This window comes from Siphateles boraxobius, unplaced genomic scaffold (assembly GCF_051911475.1).
Source record: "Siphateles boraxobius isolate OS27281-9 unplaced genomic scaffold, OSU_SipBor_1 65, whole genome shotgun sequence".
Taxonomy (NCBI): Eukaryota; Metazoa; Chordata; class Actinopteri; order Cypriniformes; family Leuciscidae; genus Siphateles; species Siphateles boraxobius.
The window spans coordinates 4,510,540-4,531,427 of record NW_027509192.1 but is presented as its reverse complement, the minus strand read 5'-3'; the positions used below and the strand labels follow the sequence as shown (position 1 = coordinate 4,531,427).

Here is a 20,888-nt window from a genome sequence, read left to right as displayed (position 1 = left end):
AAATCTTATTTACCTTGAATTATTTACGATTAAAGCCATCGATGGTAAATCCAGCACCTTAAAAGTGCACCGGCACCAGATTTGTTGCCAGCTTTTACCTGTGGATGAACATATGTTTCCTGTCTCTTAGCAGACTCCTGTCCGCAGGCTACCGCTCGGTGTTTTTCAGGGGCTTCTGGTTTTCCTTCAGGCCCGCTAAACTTGTTTCCCCAGCCCGGGCTGACGGCACCTGAGCTTTAACAGGAAGGCGTCCCTTCAAGGCTGCTGATAAGTTTATCTGAGGGCAGTGGGACTCCATATCTCGGTTGCCTTTGGCTTGCCCTGGAGCCTGAACCCACTTCAGTCAACCTCCCTTTGGCAGGAGAGAGGAGGCCCCCGGTGGCAGGAACCTCAGGGGCCCACAGCACTGACTGTATGATGAGGAAATGAAGACCAGGTCGGTTTGCTCAGATTCGTGTTTCTGTATAGGACATGACTACACTGATGGTTAGTGTTTGTCTTGTGTGTTATTGTTGATAGTAATGCATCATCTAGTCTGCATTTTTATCAAAAAGGGTTTTGGCAACAATCTGTTTTAATTCAAATTGTTTAATGTAACTGACTATACACTTTGACTTTAGTTTATTTTACATTTACATTTTACATTTACGGTGACAAATAAAACCAATTATTAATTAAATGAACACTATGATATAGATAAATATGAATATATTAATTTTAAAATGAATAATATTATAAATATCATTATACATAAATTATACATTTTTCATGTATATATATATATATATATATATATAAATATAAATATATAATTTATATTGATGTTAATGTCAATATTCATGACACTAACAATAATTATATATTAATAGTAATTAATATAATTGATTATCTGGATAATTTTTCATATAAAAATAATAAAGTTAGGCATTCCAGATATTGATTGAATTTTTTTCTCTCGATCTTCTTTAAAAAAAAAGTATAAAAATACGATAAAAAAATCTTGCATATATTCATTATTAATGTTAATTTTAGTACAAAATAAATATCATTATAACAATATATTTTTATATAATATTTTATTATTTTTTGGTATATTAATATTGGTTTTTAATATAAAGTGGGGCACTCCCAGACATTATTGACTATGATTGGATTTTTGATTCTTGATTTTCTTTAAAAAAAAACAATATATATTAGTGCATATGGTACACAAAGTTAAAGATTTTTCCAGTCTGTTTTCCAGTTGTGTACTTTTTTTTATCTTCATATTATCAATGACAATCAATACTTTTGTTGAGATTTGTACTGGTGGTAATGTCATGTTAATTTGTACTTTTTATTTCCAAAAGTTGCTTTTTAGCAACTTTTAAAAATATATTTTATTCAGTTCCGAGTCCTCCGACACAATCCCTTTTGAATATATAAAATAGTGCACAATCCTTTTGATGATACTTTTTTGTGTGTCATTTTACAGCTTGATTGCCCCCATCCTCATTCACTTTCTTTTTGTAACATTTCTGTGCATATGATTAATAACTGTCTCGCCACCACTATCGTTTGTCTTTTAATCTCGGTTATTCTCATCCCGGTGAAGCCATCAGGATTTCTTTCAAATCCAAATGAGTCTTCTTAGTAGTTGCTTCTGTCACCGCTGAGGAGTTCAAAGTGGGACAGTGGATAGGCGAGCAGGCGAGCGAGCGGGCGAGCGGGCGGACAGCTAAAGGTGTGAGCTGTTCTCTCGGGCAAGCTGAGGGTCAGGGCAAGTCAATCAAACACAATCGTTTGGGGGGCCTGTTAATGACTACCCATCTGTTGGTGCAGCCCGGGTGTGTTGTGTGAGAGTGAGAGAGAGAAAGAGAGACCGTGTGAAAAGAGATAGGGTGCTTGAGGTACACGGTTTGAGAGAAATGATCCAAAAATGTAGGGCAGAAATGTACAGTGAGGAAAGCAAGTGGTTATATATGTTTGATTGCGGAAAGCAATGTGTTTTGCCTTAATATACATGATCAGATTAAGATTTTTACACATACAGTTAAATAATACAGTAAACCAAGGGCTATATTTACTAAACCCTCTTTTGGCGTTAACAACTACTATTAGGATTTACTAGACACGCAATGCGAAATTAGCATTGAAAAGATGTGAGCATGGATATTTTTGTGCTCAACCTCATTGCATATGCATTTGAAGGAGTTTCCCTGTCAGGACTCTAAATTTATTAGTGGAGAGTATTTAAGCCAATCATACAGTGTGATTTACTTTATTTTACTAAGGTTTGCCGTAGAGTTGTCAAAAGTACAGACTTCGGTACTTTCATTGTTTCATTGTGTTCACACGCTCAACATATGTCTCTGATTGGCCATAGTGTTGATGCGCTCATCATATACGTCTGTGATTGGCTACAAAGATCAATTCTTCAAAAAAAAATTGTCTTTGTCACTCGTCATCGATTTCATTTCATTTGAAAGCTGCGTCTATCATCCTGCTTTTAAACGCTTCCGTGTGTATCTATGAAAGCGCTCGGTGAAGAGCATAAAGATGTCATTGTTGATCATTGTAGCCAATCACAGACATATATTTTGAGCGCATCAATGCAATGCCCAATCAGAGACATATATGTTGAGTGCTTCAACACAATGGCCAATCAGAGGTGTTTACAAATCCGTTCAACAGCGCTCCAAATGCTAGAGGGAAATGCTGGTATCGTCAATTTATTTATTTTTTTAATAAAATAATTAACTTGGTACCAAAAGTCGGGACTTGGTACCAAAGACGGTACTTTTTGACAACTCAGTCAAAAACAGATATACAGTTTGCAGTATATAATGGTATCCACGGCATTATTTTACCATCCAAAAAAAAGCATCACACATGTGTCCACACAAATCATGACAACATGAAGGCACATGGCTGATGAAAAACACGAGGATGGACATGGACACAAAAAACACACACGGACAGAAGAGCATATGGCGCGAGAGAACTTGAAGCCGCATGCTCACACAACAAGACAGAGCGCAAAGACAATTAGTGAATGCTGATCCCAAGGGTTTTTTTATTTTGAAATTATTTCAAACTCCCATCATTCGTCTTTGTATTTACACATCATCTACGTAAAGAAAGAAAAGAGGTTTCTGCTACTATGCCGGCAGATATGCTACTTACTGTACTCACTTAGGCAGCATGTTTTTCAGACATTTCGCAACTAATGTTAGTGAATTACTTCAGAGTGAATTGCCGTTTCGGAGTCGACGCAAGGTATTTTACATTTTAATGAAAAATGTTGTAGATGTTTTTATTTTATGTCGTATTTATTGGTAATTTATTTCTTTTTTTTTCAACTCTCCAAATCGAAGTGTAGTGCACAAATGCACCTTAAACACTGAGCTGATCATGTTCCTTGACGGTTTATTGGATTGACTTCATTGAGGCTGCCATTGTGATCATGCTGTTTTGCCCCCAATTTAAATGGCAGCAACTTCTTGAATGCACCAGTGGCGGCATATAAAAGATGATAAATTGACCATTGTCCTTGATTCTTCTCTTCCTTAGAACAGACTCCCCTAATAAATTGACCCCAGTTTCATTCAGCCATCAGTCAAACAGGCCTGAGAAACGTAATAACGGAGGATAATAGTGCAGTAATAGGCCGGGGAGATCTGGGGAGTCTCGCGTCTTGTTATCTTCCTCCACGGCTGGTGCTCGTACTACTCTGCGGGCAGGCAGACAGGACAGAAGGTCAGTGCGTGCCCCTCTGCCAAAACTCGCAGGGTTTTTCCCTTTTCCCCCGTTTTTTCCTGTGGATTTTAAAACCTCCTGATGAGACTGTGTTTCTTTGAGATGCCATCTGCTCCTCTATGCTTCTCTTACAATCCAGATTGAAGAAACAAACAGGAAAATAATTGAATAGGCAAAATGTCAAACCTGTCAAGAGGTTGATAGACAGACATATAGATCCCATCACAATTAACTATCCATATCTATCTATCTATCTATCTATCTATCTATCTATCTATCTATCTATCTATCTCCATCCATCCATCCATCCATCCAGTAGGTTTTATGAATAAAACAAATCCACGTGATAGTAGATATGCACGATTTGGGGAAAATGTCATATTGCGATTATTGAGGTCAATTTTGCAATTGCGATATAATATGGTTTCATGAGTCAACTTGCTTGGTTCTAAAGCAAAATGAACACACAGATTAGTGATCATTCTGAAATGTGTATTTCTCAACTCAAACTAGCAACAACAACTAAATGATTGATAACACCTATAATGATCAATAAGCCAACGATGTCTGGATAAAAATGACCCCTCCCCATTTTAAACATTTATTATAGCCATCCAACATTACAGTGATTCCGTCATTATAATTGAAAGCTATACATTTTTTTTAACATTTATTAGGCTTCAACAAATATAAAAGCTTTTACTTTAATACTGGCATGATACTGGCGCGCGTCTTTCTGTGAGTCACAGTCAGGACATTCACGGGCAGCAACCATGAATGGTTTAAAAGCATTCGCACAAATAAGAGCGGTATCCTGTGACACTAGCCAAAGGATGACAAAAAATAGCAGATGGTGCGTTAATTACGTTAACAACCCTAATTTGTTTATTTCATATAAAATCGGAGCATTTTGCGTCACATAGTCGCATGGGATTGACATCGCGATTGAGATATGATTAAAGTCCCATGTTACAGAGTCATCCCTGATGTTCCCTGCTTTAAATATTTCTAAAGTCTGACTGCAACATTCAAAGATGTTATGGATTGAGGAGATATACTCTATAAGGTCAATAAAAGGTCAAACAAATCACAATGACATTCCAGAAAGTTCTGTGCTTCCAACTTTATATCAACAGTTTGGGATGTGTCTTTTCTGTTCCAAAATGACAATACTGCTGTGGGGAAAAAAATAGTTATTCTACACCAGACTCAGCAAATCATTTCTTTATGTATCTCACTTTGTGTGCAGAGACATTGTCATGCCGGAACAGAAGAGAACCCTCACTTAATTGTTGCAATTCTTTAGAATACCATTCATTGTATGGGGTCACTAGGATTTGTTCTCTTAGAAATGACAGTAATAGCCAAACCTGTTCAATTTAACAAGGCTGTATACTCGTCCATATCAGTTGCACATCAATTGAATTCTATAATGCATAGTTGCAAATCTATGGTTTGTCCAATGAACTATATTGCTTTGAGGAAACATTGTTTATTGTGATTATTATTATGTTAATAATTGAATTACTTATTGAATATTGTTTGGACTGTGTCATATTGCTGTTGCCACTGGTTTATATAGTCAATAAGTTACTCAAGGCTGCACATTTACCACTGCCTTATTAATATACATATTAGGGTATGGATTGTTTGGTATAATAATACATATACATAAACTCATAATGTGTCTCTGTGTAAGTGGAATTGCGTTTAGGGGGCGTAAATCATTAGTGGTTTGCATTACACATATTGCTTTGATCAAAGTCATTACATGGCCATAATTCAGCCTTTCATCTTTTATAATTCTTAAGCTTCTAATGGGGAGAGCTGATCAAGGGCTGTGATGATATAAGGTGTCTTTACAAGCCGAGAGACTTGCAGGAAGAAACCCCTGGAGATGTCACACCAATTACCATCAGGGGCTGAAGGAGACCTCGATTTGCTCGTCAGTCTGACATGTAGGGCTACAAAAAAGTGCAAAAGAGACGTTTGCAGAAACACAAAATCCTGCCACTTGAAGAAAATCAAACAAAGTCACTTGTGAGAAACTGAACTCAATAAGATTGAACTATTCAAGGCACCTTTTTACTTCCTTTTTATACTTTTTGAAAACTGAAATGTTAACTTCACAAATCCATGTTTTACTGAATATCTTGTTTCAATCAGAAATATGTTAAATTACAGTAGTAAAATTGACTGTTGGTGTATGGTGGCTTAATCATTGTTTAATATTAATTTTTTTGATAATTGCATAGCAAAATAGCATTTTGTACAACCACAAAATATAAAAATCAAATACAAAAAATAGTGGTTTCCTGTATAGCCCTGATAATCAGAAATCAGAAACAACTGAGCACACTGGGTTCATTCCTTGCGGAAAGTGACAACCGCCGACTGGTCGTTGCACGAATCAAATCCGCCTTTTGTCAGACAACTCGAGAGGATTCCAATCCAGCAATGAGAAGTGACAGCGGACAGGCTCGTTCTCGTAAGCCAATCACTAAACACGGCGAGGACGTTTTACATTGATTAAGAGTTTATCACGCAGCTGGACAGCGACTGCAGAGCCAGAGATGAAAAGTCGTTGAGAGAAAGTTAGAGCGGTTTTTGACAGCCATGAATTTTAATACTCTTACCTACCAAAGTGGCTATATTGCAGTAAGACAAGGCACTGTTTTTGCAATCAATAAACTTGAAACTATGACAGTGACTGCATTAAATGTTCTGTTTAAAAAAAAAAAAAAGTAACCATAACGGATGGTAGAGTTGAGTAATATATTTTATATAATCTTTAGAAAGAGTACCTTCATTGCTTGTCAAAGCCATGTTGAAAACAGATACAAACAATTCTAAAAAGTGTCCCACCAGGCCTGTGAATGTCTGGGACACATCCCACGAGCTCTACCAGCCTCCAAAGAATGATTTAACAATTGAATCAGAAACGGAGAGCTGTCTGGTTTGTTGTAACCTGTTGCCTTTGGTTGTTTTTAGCACAGTTCTGCATCGCAGTCACAATTATCACGCGTAAATGGTCAACATGACCTTATTAGGTTGATTTGAAGCCAGTGAGTGAACGGACCACACACACACACGCACAGACACACAGACAGACACACACACACACACACACACACACAACACACACACACACACACACACACACACACACACACACACACACACACACACACACACACACACACACACACACACACACACACACACACACACACACACACCAGTTGTCAGTTATGTTAACTATTGAAGTTGTGCCATAGTAGCCTAGCTAAAAAAAGCTAAAATGTGAATATGTAAGTCTGTACCTGCGACTGATGGATTGATGAATAGATAGATACACAGACAGATGGGTAGACAGACGGATAGACATGGATAGATATACAAATTGGAGAGACGAATTGAAAGATTAATAGAGAGGTTAATTGACAGATAAATACATACAAACAGCTGAATGGATAGATGGACAATCTGAGAGATGGATGGATGGATGGATGGATGGATGGATGGATGGATGGATGGATGGATGGATGGATGGATGGATGGATGGATGGCAAATAGATAGACGGACAAATTGATATGTAGATAGACAAATGGATAAATGTACAAATTGCATCGACAGACAGACAGATAGACAGATAGACATATAGATAGATAGATAGATAGATAGATAGATAGATAGATAGATAGATAGATAGATAGATAGATAGATAGATAGATAGATAGAACATTTTCATGTGGATAGAAAGTTGAATGATAAATTGAATGGAGAAAACAGATGAATGAATGGATAGACTAATTGACAGAAGGATAGATAGAGAGTTTGAAGAATTTGAAAGATAGACAGTTGAATAGATAGACAGATAGTTGAATAGATAGACAGATAGAAGCCAGTTTAGTTATGTTCAAGAGTCCCACATCCAGATCTCCTGAATCTGAGCATGTGATTGTCTTCTTGCTGACCTCAGTGTGTGTGTCATGACAAGTGTCTGTGATTAAAGAGACAGTGTGTGTGCAGTAAAGGAAGAGAACTCATTACCAGTCTGATGCAGTAATAAGAGTATCTCTGTCCTGTGGGGAGCATTACTTACAGAACCAAGGGTTAGGACTGGCCGAGGACCTTTATAAACGCCCGCATTAATGAGATCTCGCAGGCCAGCTCTAATGGCTCTCTCTCTCTCATTCTTCCACTTCTAAAAAAGACTACAAATTCTGATATATTCCACTTTCTCATTGTTATTAACATTTCCTTTATTAACTTTTTCTTTTCTTTTTCAGGGTCTGTGTAACCTTGAAAATCAGGTGCAGTGCACACATAGTCTTATTTTATACAAGCTGTGCACATTATATTGGATAAGAGTTGATTTCTGTGCTCCAGGAAGAGTTGAATTTGGCATAGGTCAGAAAAGATCCTATTAACAGTTGCAAACACACATGTATAGACCAAACAATGACCAGACCTGAGCCATTGTACAAATTCTGGACCTTTAAGACAGAGAATGAATAAAAATAGGGCAATTTTGTCACAGCTGTGGCACAATTTGCTCATTGCAAGTACAGTATGTGAAATTGTGTATGGGTTTGAATGTCGCTTACCATCCCACCTCTCTCTCTCTCACTTTTTAACTTTCCAGCTTTTTATTTGTGCTTTTGGACAATCATGCATGTATATATAGACTATCATACGATATATATATATACCCATGGCTCTATATCAACCATGTGCAGTCACTGCAGGCAGAATGAAAGTATAATCTAACTGTTCATCAGTTCAAGAGAGGCTTGTCACATTTGAAACATGGAGCTCATTTACTCTAAAGGGCATAATTGTGAGAATAGATGAAAGTGTTACAAATGCAAGATTCGCTTTCATCTCCCTCTCGCTTTTTCTCTATTTCTTTCTCTCGCTCAGTTTTTTCCCCCCCAATCGAATCTGGCAAAAATAAACCCTTTGCTTTATTTCCTATAGTTGAAAGACTACAGTCACAACATTTCCACGTTTATTGACGTTTGAACCGTACTTCTGACTAGATATTTTAAGAAAAACACGCCGTTCGGCACCACAATATCATGCATTACTGATCTGTATGATATGTAGAGTGTTAAGACTAAAAACACGATTGATTCAATCGATGCCTGAGATGCTTTTGTGCGCAAAACTCCTACCTTTCATTGTATCCACTTTTGTGTCTGTAATTATTTATAATTCAGGCTTTCTCCTTGAAACTTGGGAGAAAGTAGCAGTTGAAATGGAGTCGAGCGCAGACATTGCAGCAAACACAGGGGAAGGGCGGAAAAGGAACAAGTACGCACGTGTTGTTGTCTCACCCCAGATAAACTTTAGTATTTTCAAAGATGAGTGTGTTCACTGGAAAGAAATCATTCCATGGAGTCGAGGAGGGAGTAGCTGTTCGCAGGTATTACAGTAAAGAAGAATCTGAGTGTGTTTCTCACCCAACACAGCCTTGACATGAACTGGATGTGTCAGTTTTAAAAGGGCGAGGATGATGGATTCTGGCAACACAACAGAAGCATGGTGAACAGAAACATACAGTAGCACTGTACGGGATAGTTCACTCAAACAATGGACATTATATAATTTACTCAGTACTCAACCTCATGTCGTTCCAAACCTGTATGACTTTCTTTCTTCAGTGGAACACAAAAGATACATTTTTAAAGAGTGTCCTCATAAAATCACTTTTATTTTACAAAAAAAGTATATATTATATATAAAAAAAAATTTTTTTTTTTTTTTTTGTAAAATAAAAGTGAATGAGAGCTAGGGCTGTCAAGCACCAAAATCAATAACAGATTTAATTAAAAAAAATTCCTTAGGTGAGCTGTTAACTATAGTGCGATTGAATTGAGTAAGTGAGTCTTTGTACTCAATTATCAGATAAGTCGGTTTAGTGAACAAATCATTCAGACCGACTTTGTGGACTGGAATAATTGATTTATTTGATAAGATTTTATTCGAAAGAGTAATTCGTTCATGAATTGGACATTGCTAATGCTTCATGCTATGCAGGGCTGATGTCACAATCTTCAGTAAATAATGACTAGGGATGCGAAATATATCGGTACCATATTAGTTATCGGTCAATATGTTTGTAAATGTAAAAGTATTGTCAGTATTTATTTATTCATGCTCATTTTACTCTACATTTAGATTACAGTTGGTGCCATCTAATGCGCACTTAAAGTTCATCTTTAAGTACACTAATAATTCAATGACTTACATTTTTAGAAAATCTCAAAATTAATATCCATTTTTCATGCTGTACATTTTGTGATGCCGGAATTCACATGTAGATCACTTGTAAATCATTGATTGTAGTTTTTAGCGTTTTGTTTTTTTAGACGAAATAGTATTAAGTAAGTTTAATATTGACTATTTATCAGCACAACATGATCAAAAAAATCATTGACATCAAATACAGTCAAATCAGTCCATCCATATTAGTCATTATTAGGGATGGACCGATTTTTTGGACCGAGTCAATAATTTGTTCATGCTGTGCTGACAAATTGTCGATATATTAAACTTATTTAATACGATAATCACACAAAGAAATCATATGACTTCAGAAGATTTGAACATTTGCAATTTTTTTTTTTTTATGTTTTTTTTTTCGCTCTTATATTCTTCATAAATTCCCTTTTTTAGCTACAAGGGAGAAGAAAAGCTGTACATGTTTGTATGGAAGCTTGTTTCTGCCAATCCAGAATACAAATAAAAAGGTAATTGTGACTCTCCATTACGTAATTCTGATTTTTTTTTTCGCAATTGCAAATCTATATCTCACAATTCTGAATTGTGTGATATAAACTTATATAAAAAAAGTATGAATTGTAAAATAGTAGTCAAAATTAACTTTTTAATTTTCTATTACGTGACGGAAACAAGCTTCCATAGGTTTGTAAAGACATGAAGCTGAGTAAATAATAACAGAATTTTCTTTTTTTTGGCTGAACTATCCCTTCAAGCTCTCCTTTCCCACATCCTGTTCTGTAATTATCAGAGATCTGCAGGGTGCCATTTGACGGTATTGATTTGTGTGGCCAGACTTGACACACACAAACATGCACATACATACACTTTGCACCAGTTTTGTGAGAATGCCTTAGGCCATTAAGTCATTATCTGCTGGAATCATCATTCCCCTTTCCCCTCAGCGTAAACAGGAAACTATGAGAAAGCGAAATAAATCTAAACAAACCACAAAACCCCATATTCACGTGTGTAGTTGGATGTTTCGACAGTGTGTGCCATCACAACAACATATTTTATTAGTTAATATGCTCTAAAGGGAAGGAAGGGTCTAAAAGAATGATACAGTATAAGACAGGAACGGAGGGTTTCAGACCAATTTCTCCTTAACTTTCACAAGGATTTTAGTATGCAGGAATGGGCAGCTAGGAAGCCTCCATGCTATTTCAGTTCTTTTCATTATTCGGCTCCCAAGGCTATGATGGAGAATGGGTGCTTTTCACCCACACATGTTAATAAAACTCTGATGCAGAGCCCGAGTGAAGTCTCAATTCTTAGCCTTTTGCCATATGTCCAAGTCAAATCCATTTTGTTTGCTTTTTTGTTTTATTACTATATGATTTAGTTTCATTTGATAGGCTTATGCATAATTATGGATAATTAATTTGTAAAATGTTAGGTTTTACTTGAATCATAACATCGTGTAATCTTTTACATTATCTGTAAAAAGTTTAGAATAATTAAAATTGTGAAAAGTCTCTTATGCTCACCCAGGCTGCGATCAAAATCAATAGCACCAAATCAGCATATTAGAATGATTTCTGAAGGAACATGTGACCTTGTAGTGTACTGAAAATGTAGCTTTTAAAAAATATTACATATAACAATATTATATTGTAATATGAAACATATTACAATAGAAAACAGTTGCAAAATACCTTGAAATGCAATGTAAGTCGCTTTGGATAAAAGTATCAGCCAAATGCATAAATGTAAATGTAAATATCAGTATCAGAACTGTTACTCACTCAATGGGGTATCTGTTGGGTTGTATCTTGGGATGCTCAGTTGAATGGCTACTGCAGTGCAGGGGAAACATGTGTGACCTTGAGCTCCTTTCAACTCAGAGGCTTTTAGGATACTCAAGCCTGATATTTATGCTACATTTGATAAGGACCCATGGCCCATGACCGATCCCTCTCCGCTAGGTTATCTGAGTGTTATACAGGCCAGCGATGACTCCTCGGAGTGCACCTCACACATCCTTCACACCTTCTAAATCGTGACAGATTCTGAGCAATGGTTGCCATGGTTCACCCTGGGCATTTTAATCAAGCTCAGCGCTGCTATCCATTCACTCCTTTGATTTCTTAGACAGCTTTCCAGGTGCTATTATAAGATCTCTTGTTTTTTCTCAAATTACTTAGACCAGCTTAGACCAGCATGCATTTTCACGGATGGTTAGTGTTTAGTGTTAGTAAGGCTAACAGAACAAAATATAGCCAAAGTTAACCAGCAAAATGTGTTTACGCTTAAATTCAAAGTTCTGGAACGGAACTCTAGATGGCGCAGACTAATAAATCCTTAACTTCAACTGCTTGCAATCACTCCATTATCGATAGGACACAGCTTGGTTCCTGCTGTATCACTAGCCAGTAACTCACTGCTCAACCTTCAAATACTTGGTTAGCATTTGCCTTCGCAAGGCAGCACTCTTTTAGAAATCCTCCACCTTCCCCAGCTCCACCTGTATAGATCTGCTACAGGTAATTTGTGTACAATCTATTGTACAGCAGCAGCATGTCTTACTTGCTCATGGCAGCAACAATAATAGCAGCAGCGTAGCAGATCTATTCTGCCAATATCAAACATATCAACATTATCATATCCATTAGCATACCAAACGCTCCGAGAATTGTCATGACAAAACCACTTTTATGATAGATTTGGTCCTTTTTTGAAGCTTGAAATGTTCACAGTCTCCAAAATGTGGCTTGGAAGGACATAAGGGTCAGTAAACGATGACAGAATTTTATTTATTGGTATACTATTTCTTTAAAAATGTAATTTGAAAACGTGGTTACTGTAAGTACCATCATATACAATTAAATCATCATAATTATTTAAGTACTTTTATTCAGACTCTGTCTCAAATAAAACTGTCATGTTGCCTTTGGCAATGCCTCCTAGTTGTCATCTGCAGGGTTGTGGGTTCAAAGCCCAGCAGGCCACCTGTGATGTTTACTTAATAGTTACCGCTGTCCTGGCCCTACATTTCTATTGCCCACAGCAGGCCTTAGGTAAAACACTTAACCCAGAGGACTACTGTACATGTGTGGGGGGTGTTTATTATGGCAATTAACAGCCTGTTGAAAAAAGGAACAACAACAATGTGGATAATCACTAAATTCTTGAATAATACCTGTCCTGATTAATGTGGCATAAACAGTTAAACGGTTTTCTGCACTTTACTCTGTTTGATAAATTTGCACGTTGAGGATTTAGTTCACCTATTTCACATAGTTTATTGTGTGAGATAATCTGTTCTCTGAAATCTGTTCGTTTCGAGGTTAGAGTTTGAAAGGTTTATGAAAATCAATTATGGTGCTTTTGTTGCGTCTCCAAAGACTACAAAACAGCTGGTTATAGCTGTTCCATAAACTAAAATGACACAAAACACATTTGTGGTTTGTGTTTAGTGTGCTAAATAGCAGAGTTTTAAATGACAAACCGAGAGAAGTCTAAACTTTGTTTACGCCTGAAACTCACTGTAAGAGATTATATACCCAGCAAACACAGAATGTTCCCCTAACATTAGTATTTGGTTCCTGTTTGGTTCTTTTTTTGCAACCATAAAGTAATGTTCCCAGAACGTTGCAGGGTAGTCATTTTTAAATAACCTAAACATAACCATTATAAAGTTATTTTTAGATTATTATTTAATAACCATGTAAAAAAAAAACAAAAAAAAAACTTGCAGATGTTTTTGTGTAACGACCTACACAGAGCTCTAAGACTAGTTTACAGCATTTATGTTGAAATGAGATCAATCAAAATGCTGTGATCGGGTTATTAATAAAATTCAAGGGTTTGAATAATACTGATTATTGGTGTCCATACATACATCTTCCATACCGATTAACAGCGTGGTAGTGATAGCGGAGTAAAGTGGTTAGGGAAACGTTCTGGGAACATTAGAATAACGTTAATCAAGGTTAAAATAATGCTAGAGCAACGTTAAAATAATGTAGAACAACGTTAGTGGAACGTTAAAGTAGAGTTAGAATAAATTTCTACAAAACAAAAACTAATGTTCTATTTCCATTGAGAAAACTTCCTTGTCTAACCAAAAACAAACCTAAAGCATTTTTTCAGACTCTTATGTTACATCATAATGCCCGTAGGTGGCAGAGCCGGCCCGAGCCTTTTGGGGGCCCTAAGCAGAATTTGATTTGGGGGCCCCCTCTCACTACGCGGAGTCACCTGTTCTTGACGATTATTGACACAAATGTCACGCAATAGTGATACATTATAAATGAATAAAGTGAGGTTATGTATTGATACAAAATAAATACTTAATAAAAAATAGATGCCTACTTAAAAAAGTTTTAACTTTTACTTTACTCTTTTACTAACTCTTTGAAACTTCTTAAAACAAACTGTCTCAAAAAATATAAAATAAATTATTTGCAAAAAATAATGACAAAACTGTGAAATCAGAAACATAATAAGAGCAAGGGTTCAACAATGACAATTATTGTTGAAAACTGTAAAAATATTATTATTATTTCTCAACTGTCTCAATACAGTGTAACTGTCCTCAAAATCTTTTTTATTATTATTATTGTAACAGACTTTGTTGGATTGTACATGACAGAATCCAACAAAGTCTGTTACTATAATACCGGTAATGATGTCCTGGCGCTCGTTGTATGTGTGTATGCAATCTATTTTTCCCCTCGGGGCTTGCCGTAGATAGGAATGGGTCGTGCGCACTTGGTACTGGAGTGTTGCGGGTTTTTGGAGTTAGTGATCTGATGTGTGGTATAATAAAGTGGAGAAGAGTTCAAACTGCTATGTTTTTTATTTATTCAAACTGCTACCCTTACACTTAGAAGGTTAAGTTCCCCTGCGGCTATTTTCTCCAACTTAAACCGATACCGTGACTATGCGCAGTTGCGCACAAATTTTCTATGCACGTGCGAGGTGTCTAGATTATGCGCATGACTTGAACGCTGGCAGACACAGCAGCAGTTGTTGGCAGGTATATTGATCATGAAATCAGAATTTTCTTGTCGTGAATTATTCATTCATTCATTCATATTCATTCATTCATATTCATTCATTCATTCATTCATTTATGTCACTTGTTTAAGTCATCTAAAAAAAAAAAATTAAACTCGATTGGGGGGCCCCCTGGTGGCCAGCAGCCGCTTAGTTCGCTTATGCCTCGGGCCGGCCCTGGTAGGTGGCGATAAGTGAATGTATGAGTGAATCACTGTGAAGCGTTTATTCAACCGATTTGTTAAAAACACAGCTTGGAGACGCGTAATCGTTTGTTTGTAACTATTTTCAACGGAAAATACAATAATAATCATGAATCTAAAATGTAAGTTGTTTTAACGTTTTGTATACACACTCGCAATTGTGTCAGCACAGCTGTGTTTACCTGAGGGTTGCCTGACAACACTTGTTCGTGTGCTATTGTCTACTTTAATGTTATGATTTATCTGTTCATAGTGAGAATTTACTTTTTTGCTTTTGATTGCAAATATTAGCATTCTACACTTTTGTTGTAGCCTATATTATGCAGTGATTTCTTCACATAAAATACAAAAAAGACTAACGTGCAAAACTGTACAAAATGTGTCCATTTATTCCAACCCAAAAACACTGTGTGAACATTTACTGCTCATCATCACAGATCAGCAACTTTCTCCAAGAGTGATGAACCATAAAGTAAAGTGGGTGATTTTAACAGGATGAGATGGTGGGGGCAGTATCCTTTTTCCCCATATATATATATATATATATATATATATATATATATATATATATATTTTATATATATATATAAAAATATAAATATATGTATATGTAGGAGGTATTCAGTACTCATAAGCCCTCAGAATGAGTAGGCGGTCGTGTGGGATCTTGCTGTAGGGGTAGCAAACACGGGTGATTAATTTCATGCTTTATTTATCTCTCCATCTTATCAAAACCAGAGCAAAGAACAAAAAACACACATCAGGATTGACTTGCTACGACAACCAGTCAAAACCTTTTTTAGAGCAAAAACGTTGACCCTGCTGGTGGTAAGCTAGGCCTCTAGGGCTAGAGAATGATCACATCACTCTGAGATCCCGCTACAGACTTTTACTTAAAGGGAAAAAGAGCTGGAAAAAACAAAGGAGACTGTTCCGAAGCAAAACTTGAAAGAATATACACGAAGCCGGCAACCGCAGGTAAATCCGCAATTTTTGAATTCAGTTAAAAGAGGTGGAAAATCTCCTCAAGTTGTTCTCCTGAGTGCTAGAAAATCTAAGATCTTCCCATGAACTTTGTTTTTATCTGTGTACTTTGCGCTTTGTGGCAAGCAGACAACGTAGACACACCTTGCAATTTCCAGACCCCAATGTCAATTTGAGAGAAATGCAAGAAGGGAAAGAACAATAGATGAAAGATTCAATTGCAATTCAACAAAAGGCTATGAATCAAAAGTTTCTGTGCGCTATGTGAAATCATTTTCTCTGCATACACTTGCTAGGCTGGAAAGTTTTTCAGGAAGTTCTTTAGTTTCAAGAGGTACAGAATACTGAGTGAATTGATATATTTTGCCGGTTTTCAGCACGTTACGAGAAACAGATGGAAACTTGATGTCTTAAGCCGTCCATCTGCAAGAGGTTGATGTAAGTTGGTTTCCTACTGGGTCCACATTGAGAGTAAAGTGGATAAAGTGTGATGATTCCTGCTGGGTAAAACGGATACGGCTCAGCATGCTACTCCGGACTCTGAGGGAACCAGAGAGGATTATCAAAAACCAAGAGCTAGAGCTTCAACATCAGGTGCTGTAGACGAGGCTTAAGCAAGTTAATTAGGTTTTATATTTTTCCCAACCGCCAAGCCAACTGCTTGCTGAAGTTTGTATGGATTTTATGAAGTCTGTAAAGTTGTATGGGTTCCTGGAAGCTATGTGCCGCAATAGGCACACTTGGAAAAACAACCTTGTTTTAGGTTTGAATCATGTGTGAAAAGAAATGGTGGCAAATCAGATGAGATTAAAGAGTTGCAACACTGCTGGAGAACTTCTGTTATTGATGTGATGTGTGAGCATTGACAGTTTGAGTAAGATTCGGACGTTCTGATGTAAGACGTCAGCTCTCTGTCTGATGCAGTTCCTTCATGCCATTTGCTTGTGGGCTTTTGTGAGGTGAAACTCTTTAGCTTTACTGTTCATAGCAAAAATGCAGTAGACTAAACACAGGCTATGTTGCCATCCAAAGACAGTTCTGCAAGGTAATTATACCAAATTATTTTGATGGCTCAGGCATTTCAGAATGACCAAATCAACATTTGAGATGCTGTGCGATGACAATGGTCCACTGGTCAGTCCAGTTATCCAAGCACATCCTCTGTTGAGGCAAAGTCACGATCACATGCATTTTTTGCATTAAGGGATTTATTCGGTAAATGTGTTTTTATCGTAATTTATCTTATTATGTCTTCTTACCGGATGAAAGATTATCCATCTCAAATAAACACATACATTTTTAATGTGCATTTTTAGAATTTATGCAAACCTTATATATGAATATATGCGTATTGGTGTTTCCATCCAGTGTTTTTTCATGTGCTATCCCAAAATTTGCATAAAAGTATGTGGATGGAAATATAGCTATTGTTAAACAAAAAGTATCAGCGCCAAATAAATCATCTCCCTGTCCCATTCATGTTGGTTAATATAGCCTAGATGTATTTCCTGACAATCAACAAACATCTGGACATATTCTATTTCAGTCTCACTAATATATAAATGTGTATATAAAATTGTTTTGACAATATAATTTATTAATAAAATTGACTTTGTCATATTGCCATCATTATCCTTTTGATAATGCAAAAAAAGTAGGGGCATGAATTGATCAAAACAGGATTTATATATATATGTATATATATATATGTATATATATACTATATATGTATGTGTGTGTGTGTGTGTGTGTGTGTGCGTGTGTGTATGTATGTGTATTATTATGTCATTGTGGCATGATTATCCTTATCCTGATTGATTGATTGTAGTTTTGTATTTCCAAGCCAGAATAGACATCCATTTCATAGAATGATCCATTAATTAGGTTTCTTGTGTGACAGTTTTGTAGTCGTGTGTTACATTACTTCGTCCAGAGGACAGTGGAAGCCAGAGCAGCAATGCAACATAATAAGTGTATCTTAAATGTAAAACTTTTGTAATGCTATTCTACAGTGTGTGCAACTAGATGTCACAATGACATCTTTCTGGAACACGACAGCAAATGTTCGGATTCCCACACTCCGCCGCGGACACCCTTCCTGTCTCCACATTCTTGATCTCATTCTGCTGAGATGGAACACCTCCAAGTCTCATTCAGTTTCACTCTGATAGAATCACTCCCAAAAAAACAACATTCGCAATGAGCCACATTGTACTGCGGCACAAAAGGGACCAGGGTTGTTCTAGCCTTATTATGCCGCTTGACCTTCTAGTGCAGTTAAAGAAAGGAATAAAGACGTAGATCAATTAGCTAAACAATGTCCCCACCAAAATAACATGGATTTCTGACTCATTTTACTGTTCGCGAAAAGTAGTTAATGCGCACACATCCTGAGGAGGTGCTCGGCTCGCAGATTAATCTTTCCTGCCAATCTAAAAATGCCAGTGAGCACCTTTTCTGCATCAGTACATTAAGAGCACATAAATCACTAGATGTGTCTAAAGAAGGAGTCTATCAAATGTTATAGCTTTTAGGGACATTTCAGCTAATTTAGCAGAATTTACTACATGACATAACGATGATGAACCTACAGTGATTTTTCTAGTCAGTATCGCACAAACATCTTAAAATGGTGTCCTCTTGTTTGGCTCTGAATTAAAGTTTAATCCAAAAAGGTCTAATTTCTGGAGAAAGCTATTTTCCTTCCCATTCATCTCAATGGCAGTTGTTAGGAAGTAACTGCAACCTGCTGCCGTATTATCTTATTTCCATTTTTTTTTTCAGTGTTGTACAGTGTGATTGACTGGAACATTTCAGTTAGAAGTGCAGAATTTCAATTACTTCAGTATCTCAGCAGTAGACATTAGCCATGTACTGCTATATACATTATTATAAGCTTGTAGATTATGTGCTGGAAAGAACCAAAGGAAAAGTGTGTAATTTCACCATTTATAATTTCTCAGCAGTGTGGGCAGCCTCGGGATGTTCACTTACAGTATACCGCTGGATACGTATTTTAACTTCTTTTTACCCACTGCACACTACTTTCCCGTTCCCGCTGGATTCTCTCCTCTGAACTTAAGCTTAATAAAGCCTGACCCTCGTCGTTGGTCCATCTGTCGTATTTTTTGAACTCCGTTGTTGATGACAACTATTACTGCACGCACCACAACAGACTTTTAAAAATGGTGGTTGAAATAAAATGTCGTGTGGAGTGAACCAATCAAAATGCTGAGTGAACTCAACCAATCGGCATGTTCAGCGCCCAAGTCCTATCCACCGAAAGCTCCTGAACTTTGAAAAAGTACTACCTCGCCAGCAGGGACTTTCTGAGGGGGACATCTTAAAAAAATAAATTGAAAAATTAAACTTAATTTAGGCCCTGGTTCTTGTGGTCGAAACACACTAAGTACCACCCCAAAGTTCCTAGTACCTGGGGAACGTTCCTGCAGTGGACATCCTGCTTAAAGTGGACTATATTGCAGCAGCCATCTCACCCTGTAGCCCAAGAATGGTTGCCCACTGAAGCTAAGCAGGGTTGAGCCTGTACCTGGACGGGAGACCTCCTGAGAAAACTAGGTTGCCTCTGGAAGAGGTGTTAGTGAGGCCAGCAGGGGGAGCTCACCCTGTGGTCTTTGTGAGTCCTAACGCCCCAGTATAGTGATGGGGACATTATACTGTCAAAGAGCACCGTCCTTCGGATGAGACGTTAAACCAAGGTCCTGACTCTCTGTGGTCACAAAAAATTCCAGGATGTCTTTCGAAAGAGTAGGGGTTTAACCCCGGCACCCTGGCCAAATTTGCTCAGTGCCCTCTGTCCATCATGGCCTCTTAATCGTCCCTATATATATATATATATATATATATATATATATATATATATATATATATATATATATATATATATATATAAATAAATATAAAAAATAAAATATAACATAATAAAAAATATAATAAAAAAATATATATACATATACACTAATTGGCTTCATCACTCTGTCTCCTCTCCTCCTGTAAGCTGGTGTGTGGTGGGCGTTCTGGCACAAAATGGCTGCCGTCGCATCATCCAGGTGGGTGCTGCATATTGTTGGTGGTTGAGGAGATTCCCCCTTCTATATAAAGCGCTTTGAGTGCAGAGAAAAGCTCTATATAAATGTAATGAATTATTATTATTATTATCGAAATAAGTGTAACCAAAAAATGAATCCCTGATTGTAAAATTCACAGACAACCCCGCAGCGTTTGTTTTTTTTTAGAAGCAAATCCATAATATATTGTTGATTTCACCACACAAGGCAAGTGTTTCTGGGAATGTTCCGTATTCCAAATCAAGGTTAACTGCATCAACATTTACTCATTTGTCTCCACTCAACGCTGGCATAAATGGCACGCTGGTGTTTTTAAGAGACCAATGGCAGCAGCTGGCATAACCGTTGCTTCAAATCACACTGGACCGCAAATGCGGCTAAAACTGCTTGATGGTCAACAGGGTCGTTTCACCCGCTCTCCTCCCCACCTGCTCGATTTTTCACTCCGTTCTTCCACGATTTTTTTTTTCAGTCAGTCTGACCACATCTCCTCTTCCATTGAGCAAAAAGGTCTTTGAGCATTGAAAATAAGATTCGTATAACAATTTTTTTTTTTTTTTTTTGTATGTGTATTTATACTAA

The 20,888-nt window shown here is 37.0% G+C and overlaps 1 protein-coding gene across 1 annotated transcript in view; it reads left to right on the top strand.

Annotated features, from left to right (window-relative positions):
- lrrc4ca (leucine rich repeat containing 4C, genome duplicate a) overlaps positions 1-20,888 on the top strand; it is a 224,571-nt gene that overhangs the window by 97,774 nt on the left and 105,909 nt on the right. The gene's annotated exons all lie outside the window — the stretch shown is intronic.